Consider the following 7,524-nt stretch of genomic DNA (forward strand, 5'->3'; position numbering starts at 1 on the left):
AAGTTTGTCGGAGTCAGTCTCCCCACCATCACAGACATCTACACCTCCAGATGCAGGAAGAGGACCACCTGCATCATGAAGGACCACACTCACCCAGCACACACACTTTTTGCCCCACTCCCCTCAGGAAGGAGGTTGAGGAGCATTAAGTGTAGAACCACTAGACTGAGAAACAGCTTTTACCCTGAGGCTGTTAGACTCATGAATCTCTAACTAGAATAATCACATCATGTTGCTGCTGATCCGTTTCATGTTGCTGCTGATCCGTTTCATGTTGATGTGTTCATGCGTGTTCATCTGCTCACACAGACTCATGTTCGTGCTGCTGTTTGACGTAATGTTTTTATGCTATTAGTGCTTAGTGAATATTTAGTTGATGTTTTTCTTAGTTCATATCTTAGATCTTATTACTGTTTTTCTTTTACATTTTATTGTTGGATGTAACTGGGACCCTGTGTACATAATTTTGTTCCACCACATGGGATGAGAATGAAAAAAAAAGAAACCCTGACACTAAACCCTCACCTGGACTCTGTGAGGTTCTGAAACATGGAAGGCCAGTCTGCTCAGACCTCTTGGATCCAGGATCTGGTTCTTTCAGTTCTGATCCAAACCAACATAGACAGACCAGTAAATCCAAAGCTCTGCTTTTAGTCTCAACTGAAGAATGGACATTTTTGGTTTAGTCTCAACACTTTATTCATTATGACTGACCGGAGCAACACTCTCATTACTGATGACGAAGCCCTGACCTGTGGATCCAGCTCCTCTGTCCTACTATCATCCAGAACCTCAGAACCCCAGAACCCAGAAACATGATCCTTTATTTCCTGCAGGTATAAATCTGGCCCTTCAGAGCCAACAGCTGGCATCACGGGAACAGAATCAGAACCTTGTCCCCCATACCCAGTCCAAATAACCAAGTAGAACCCAGCACCCTCTTCAGTTAGGGGCGAAGACTGGGTCTAATGAGGAAGAAGAGGGAGAGATGGAGGAGACAGTCTGACAGGATCTGTCCACGTTCGCTCATGTGCGCCCTGAGCGCCGTCTTACAGGCTCAGCTGGATCTTAGGAAGTCCTGACCCTCAGAGGACGAGCTCAGAGTCCATGTCTCTGAGACCTTCCATGGGGGTTTGGTTGGTAGAAACCTCTTCTCCTATGAGCCCAGCTGGATCTGGGGGGCGGGGTCCAGTCAGGTGCAGCTCATGTTTTAGGAGGCGACGGTGACGAGTTCCAACAGGAGGAATGTCTGAACAAAGATGAGACAGAACTGTCCCTCTGGTCTATCTGGACCCCCAATCTCAGAGTCTGGCTCAGTCTTCTGGACCAAGGTCTGTGGCTCGAGCAGGAAGCAGCTCTGCAGCTTCTTTGACCTCTGACCTTTAGACTAAACCCTATAAAGTTTGTATATCTGAGGCAGGAATGATCAAAGAACCATCTGGGCCCTAAAACCTGCAGGTCCTGGGTCCTGGAAAGACCCGGTCCGAGGTTCTGATCCGAACATCTCTGCATGTCGGCACCACCTCATCACTTCTGCTGGAGTCCCTTTTAGAGCCACTCAGCACAGCTACAATTCTGCCGTTAGCATCAACATCGTGACAGGCCGGTCTGTGGGGTGGGGGTGGGGGGCATTCCTGTAAAACTGATCACAGACCAGAAGAGCTCATGAAGTGGAAACGGAGATGATCAGGAGGAGCTCAAAGTGACAGGAAATGACTTTTAATCTGAAAATATTTGTTTATAGAAACAACGTAATTTAATCTTAAAATAAAAACAGACGAGACTCTGCTGAGTTTTGGTAAATCCTCTGCCCAGTTTGTCTCTAAAGGCCAACAGGAACTCAGGACATAGTCTATCATGTGACCAGACTCTTATTTTGAAGGGTATTCACCTCTTCCTGTTTCCTGCTTACCCTCTGACTGAATCAGAGACACGAAGGATCTGTGGGGGCGGCCATGATGGAAACAGGAGGAAGAAAAGCATGCTGGGTAATAAAGAAGTCTCGGAATCTGCTGAGTCACTTGTTGCCATGGTGACGAGCAACAGCACTTTGTAAGGCAAGCAGAACCACAGAGTATAAAGTAAGCCTCAGACCAACAGTCGGTGTGAAAATTAGACATCTGATCAGAGACCCTGTTGACCCATGAGCAGCAGAAGGTTCTGGTGGTTCCACAGCTTCTGTTTGATGGTTCCACGGGGTTTTACGGAGGAGAAGAGGGACGTTAGTGGGAGTTGAACGTCCTGTGGTAACATCCTCCACGTTCAGTCGTGTTAAGGTTCTGAAAACAGAAGTCCAGTCACGGAAAATCCAACTTCCTCCGACCCGTTAAAACTCTGAGTGCTGGTTCTGCTGTCAGGCCTGAGCTGTGGACCCAGGACTGGGTGAGCGTCTGTGGGGACATTTTTCAGTTCCAACCAAAGTTCTGATGCCAACAGTCAGAGAGCTCTGTTTCCATGAGACGTTTGGGTCAGAAGGAGGTTCTGTCCGTTTGGGTTTTTGATCAGCAGGAGGAGCAGGACATGACGGAGCTGTAGACTCAGGATCTGAACGCCCTCACCCGCTGTGTGTGTGTGTGTGTGTGGGGGGGGGGGGGTCAGGCTCAGGTGAAGTCCTGTCAGCCTGACCCAGGTCGGCCCGCTCAGGTTACTGCGCCTGTTTGACCTCTGACCTCTAAGCCCAAACACACAGTACCTTGGACGTGGACTTGAGCCGCCGGTCTTAACAGGTTTAATTCAGTCCCGTTGACCTTTGAGATCTAATTCAGATTTAAATCTTCAAAGTTTCTTTAGATTCATTTTAAATAAATACAGATTATTGTAAAATTTAAAACAAATAAACTCCTGGAAAGTGAAAAGTTTGGAGTTTATTCAGTTTTTGTTGATAAAAACATGAAAATGTCCCATAAGACAGACGTGTCTTCTATCCTGGACACGAGTCCCATTAGGTGCTGGGCTTTTGTCCACAGCTCTTGTGCAGGTGTCTCACTGTGAGACGCCTTTATGTTGGACAAAACAAGACAGAACCAGCAGGGACACCCAGAGAAACCAGTTTACCAGGGTTCATATTACGCTCTGGGCTGGGGTTTCAAAATAAAGCTCATTGATACTCTTCAAAACAAGAGCATGCCCTGTCTTAGATCAGGACTGGGTTTTACAGCCGGAGGGGTTTGAGTCCAGAGCTGGAACAACATTCTGCAGATTCTTTCTACTTCCTGTCCCTGACACGTGGTCCTGGTTCAGAAGTCTGGACTTTCAGGACATCGTGGCCATGGTCCAGTTCTCAGCTCCTTCAGAACCTTCTTGTTGGACTTCAGACCACTGAAACTGTCCGTCTGTCTCAGATTAGACCGAAACCAACGGACTGGAACTAACATTCCTGGTCAACTGTTGTCTGTTAACCTTGGGTGAGGTGGCGCAGAGGTTAGAGAAGGTGGGCTTGCGATCGGAAGATCGCTGGTTCAACTTCCAGTACCAACAACATCAAAATGTGGGTGGGATAGGTGAAGCACCCACACCTGCCTCCACCCTCATCTGCCCTACTCTGGGCCCTTGAGCAAGGCCCTTAACCCCCACCATCTGCAGCTCTCTGCTCCACCCAGAGGGCTGTGGAAGCTCGGTGTCTGTGGTTGAGTCAGGAAGAACATCTGGTGTAAAATTAATCGTCAAGTCTTCGTGTAATTGAGTTCACTGTGGCGACCCCTGAAGGAGGGAACAGCTGAAAAATAAAATCTTTTGTCTGTTAACCTCTCACTACCTTCTCACTAACTTGACAGCACGACGGCTCAGTGGTTAGCACTGTTGCCTCACAGAAATCCCCGGTTCAATCCCCGGTTGGACCTGGAGGCTTTCTGGGTGGAGTTTGCATGTTCTCTCCGTGCATGCGTGGGTTTTCTCCAGGTACTCCGGTTACTGGCTACTGTTTGTACCATTTCAGTGCATCTTTTTGTTGTTCTACACAGATCACTTTTTATTTCTCTGAGAGATTAAACAGACTTTCAGGTTTTTCACCAAGTCAGTCCTCCAGAAGTGTCCGAGTCTCTAATGACCGTGTCTGCACTTGTCTCCATCAGGAATGTTCAACTTTGGGATTTTACTTCAATCTTCTGTCGCACCACCTCATTTCCTGCATACCAGCTGGGAAAGAAGTCAAACTGTCCTCCTGCAGATGCACAAAGCAGAACCTGGTTCTGAGCAGAGATCAGCCGCCGACACTAACTGGAGTCCCAGCTTTTCAGGGTTTAATGAACGCTGGGGCGGTTGTATGAGGTGGGGTTCAGAGGAAATGCCTTGATCTTTAAGGTCTGCGCTGAATTATGAGCCAGGTTTGGACACATCTGGACACTCAGACAGAGGACAGTCCCTCCAACACTCCACATTATTGGATGAGCTTTCTCAGACAGGAATGCAGAGAAATCCTGGTTCTGAGCCAGACGTGAGCCACTTACAGGACAGCTGCAGGGTCCAGAGTCTCAGATGATCCACACCAAGCCAAGGAAAGCCCAGGAGATATTTAGGGCCAGACTGGGCATCTCCAAGAGCTGAGTTTACACAAAAATATCTTTATTTAGATACAAGAGAACGTCTTGATTGAAAAGACACTTGGAGACGTCACCTTGACCTGAACTTCTATCACCTTAAAGTCCACAAAAACAGATTTCCTTATTCAGATGTTAAAGTTGGGGAAAAAAAAAAGATGTTGGCCTCGCTCACAGCTCCTGACCGTGGCGCTCTGCAGGGGTCGAGCCCACATGGAGGCTTCTTGGACCGGCGGAGCACCAGAACCCAGATCTCCACCATCAGAAAAGTCTGGACCTGGAGGACTATTAGATCAGGGCCTCTAGACAAGAGTTTATGTTAAGGATTCGAGCACGATGCCAGACAACAAGAATGGTTCAAAGGTTTATTGAGAAACTGCTGCTGGTGGAGGTCTGAGTCCAATGGCTGGGCCAATCTGTAGAGACAGGGTGCTTAGAGAGTTGCACTCGGGTCTGAATAATCCAAACCGACCCAGCCCCAGCCCGCAGTCATCATCTCAGAACCCCACCCGATCCGACGAATTAACAGTAATTACAGGTCCGAACCCGAAAACCCCCCAACGTTTTTAATTAAGCTTTGGTTGCTTATACCACCAAATATTAATGGTTGGTGGATGCGCGCAGCTGAGGGGCAGAAGATCAGAGCTGAGGAGCTCTCAAAGCGCATTAAATGATTCCCCTGCTTCTGCCTGCATCCTGCTCTGACACCTTGGATATTTTGTGATCTCACCTGTTTGGGTCGTCAGCCGCACGTGTCCGCTGAGTGCAGCGGCTGAATGAACGTCCATTTGGGCTGATGGATCGTTGGCAGTAGTCCATCTGAAGCTTAACAGAACTTTTTACCTCTTTCAACTGGCTGGTCAGCGCGTGGTGAAATGTTCGTGTGTGGCAGGAGTAGTATGGCAAGACATGTTTGCATGTATTGGATCGTTGGCCGCACTCGTCCCTGATGCAATAAAAAGCCCGACACCGACCTGGCCCACACATTAAGCACATTATTATCACCCGGTCCGGTCCGAATCCAGGCGAGGCCGGGCTCCAGGTTTGGATTAGAAATGACAGCTCTAGTGCTTAGTGAACTGATCTTTTCTGTAAATATTCATTCATTCATTCATTCATTCAACCTTTATTTATACAGGTTGAGCCTCGGAGACTCTTTTACAAGAGAGACCTGATTTTTTAACAAAGAATGATGACAACAATAGACAGTCATAAATCTTTTTTTTTTTTTTTACAAGTTAAAATAAAATGGCAATCAAAACGACAGTCAAAAGGAAAAAGTAGTGAAAAACAGCAAGATTATGAGGCGATGTAGAAAACTAAAAACAGGAACCTCTCTAAAAATGTTAAATCTGGTCCTCTGGACATAAAAAAAAAAAAAAAACAAAGCAAATCAACAAAAAAAATGTAGAAACGTTTCATCTCTCATCCGAGAGACTTCCTCAGTCTGAGGTGCTGTATTCAGCTCAGTCTCTTAAATAGCACCTTCTCAGAATGGATCAACCAGTTTTGCTGCTGACAACCAAAACCAGCTGATCACATGCTCAAGAAGGACCATCAGCCTAACAATGGATCATTAGCACACTGATGGCTGTTTACTGTTCACAGAGGGCTGAGTGATACTAGCAATCACAGCATTGTAAGAGGGGGACAGTTGAACCCGGAGGCCTCCACCCCTGTTTAATGATGGACGGTTTCTTTTCACAAAGATGGCCTCCTTTACTCCTCTCTCAAACCATCGTTCCTCTCTGTCCAGGATGTGAACATCTTCATCCCTGAAAGAGTGACCGCTGGCCTGGAGATGAGTGTAGACCGCAGAGTCCTGGCCTGATGATGTTGATCTTCTGTGCTGGGCCATCCTTTTGGCCAGTGGCTGTTTTGTTTCCCCGATGTAAGACTGATCACAGCCCTCCTGACACTGAACAGCATACACAACATTACTCTGTTTGTGCCGGGGGACTGGATCTTTGGGATGAACCAGTCTTTGCCGTAATGTATTTTGGGGTTTAAAAGCCACTGGGACGTTATGTTTAGAAAATAAACGTCTCAGTTTCTCTGATACTCCCTCAACATATGGAATGACCACTGGTCTGGGTCTGGGTTCCTCCTTTTCACCTGTTGGCTGACTGGAGTCCTGTTTGGGTTTCTTCTCTGCTTTCAGGAAGGCCCAGTTAGGATATCCACATTGCTCTAGAGCCTGTCTTGTGTGGGATTTCTCCTTCTGCCTGGCTCCTGAGCTAGTGGGGACGCTGTCTGCTCTGTGATACAGAGTCCTGATGACTCCTAACTTGTGCTCCAAAGGGTGATGGGAGTCAAACTGCAAATACTGGTCTGTGTGGGTGGGTTTGCGGTACACCTCAGTTTGCAAATGTCCTCTATCAGAGACTGAGACCTCACAGTCCAAGAAAGCCAACTTGCCCTTTTTTACATCTTCTCGTGTGAACTTGATGTATTTATCCACAGAGTTGATGTGGTCAGTAAAATGTTGGACTTCCTGAGATTTAATTTTAACCCAGGTGTCGTCAACATACCTGAACCAATGACTTGGTGGTGTCCCTGAAAAGGACGTCAAGGCTCTCTTTTCTACCTCCTCCATGTACAGGTTGGCAACAATAGGAGAAACTGGAGACCCCATAGCACACCCATGTTTCTGCCTATAATATTGCTCCCCATATGTGAAGTAGGTTGACTGCAGGCACAGTTTCAAGAGTTGACACAGTTGTTCTGTGGAAAGTGTGGTCCTGCTGCTCAGAGTGGTGTCTGATTTTAATCTTAAACTGACCACCTCTACTGCATCATCAACAGGAATGCACGTAAAGAGTGATGTGACATCAAAAGAGACCATTGTTTCATCAGTCTCCATGAAGACATCCCTCACCTTATCCACAAAGTCCATGGTGTTCTGTATGTGGTGTTCTGAGCTGCCAACTAAAGGGATGAGTACAGACGCCAGATATTTGGAAACATTGTAAGTGACAGAGTTAATCAT

Source organism: Nematolebias whitei, chromosome 23 (genome assembly GCF_014905685.2).
Source record: "Nematolebias whitei isolate Nwh7 chromosome 23, NemWhi1, whole genome shotgun sequence".
Lineage (NCBI taxonomy): Eukaryota > Metazoa > Chordata > Actinopteri > Cyprinodontiformes > Rivulidae > Nematolebias > Nematolebias whitei.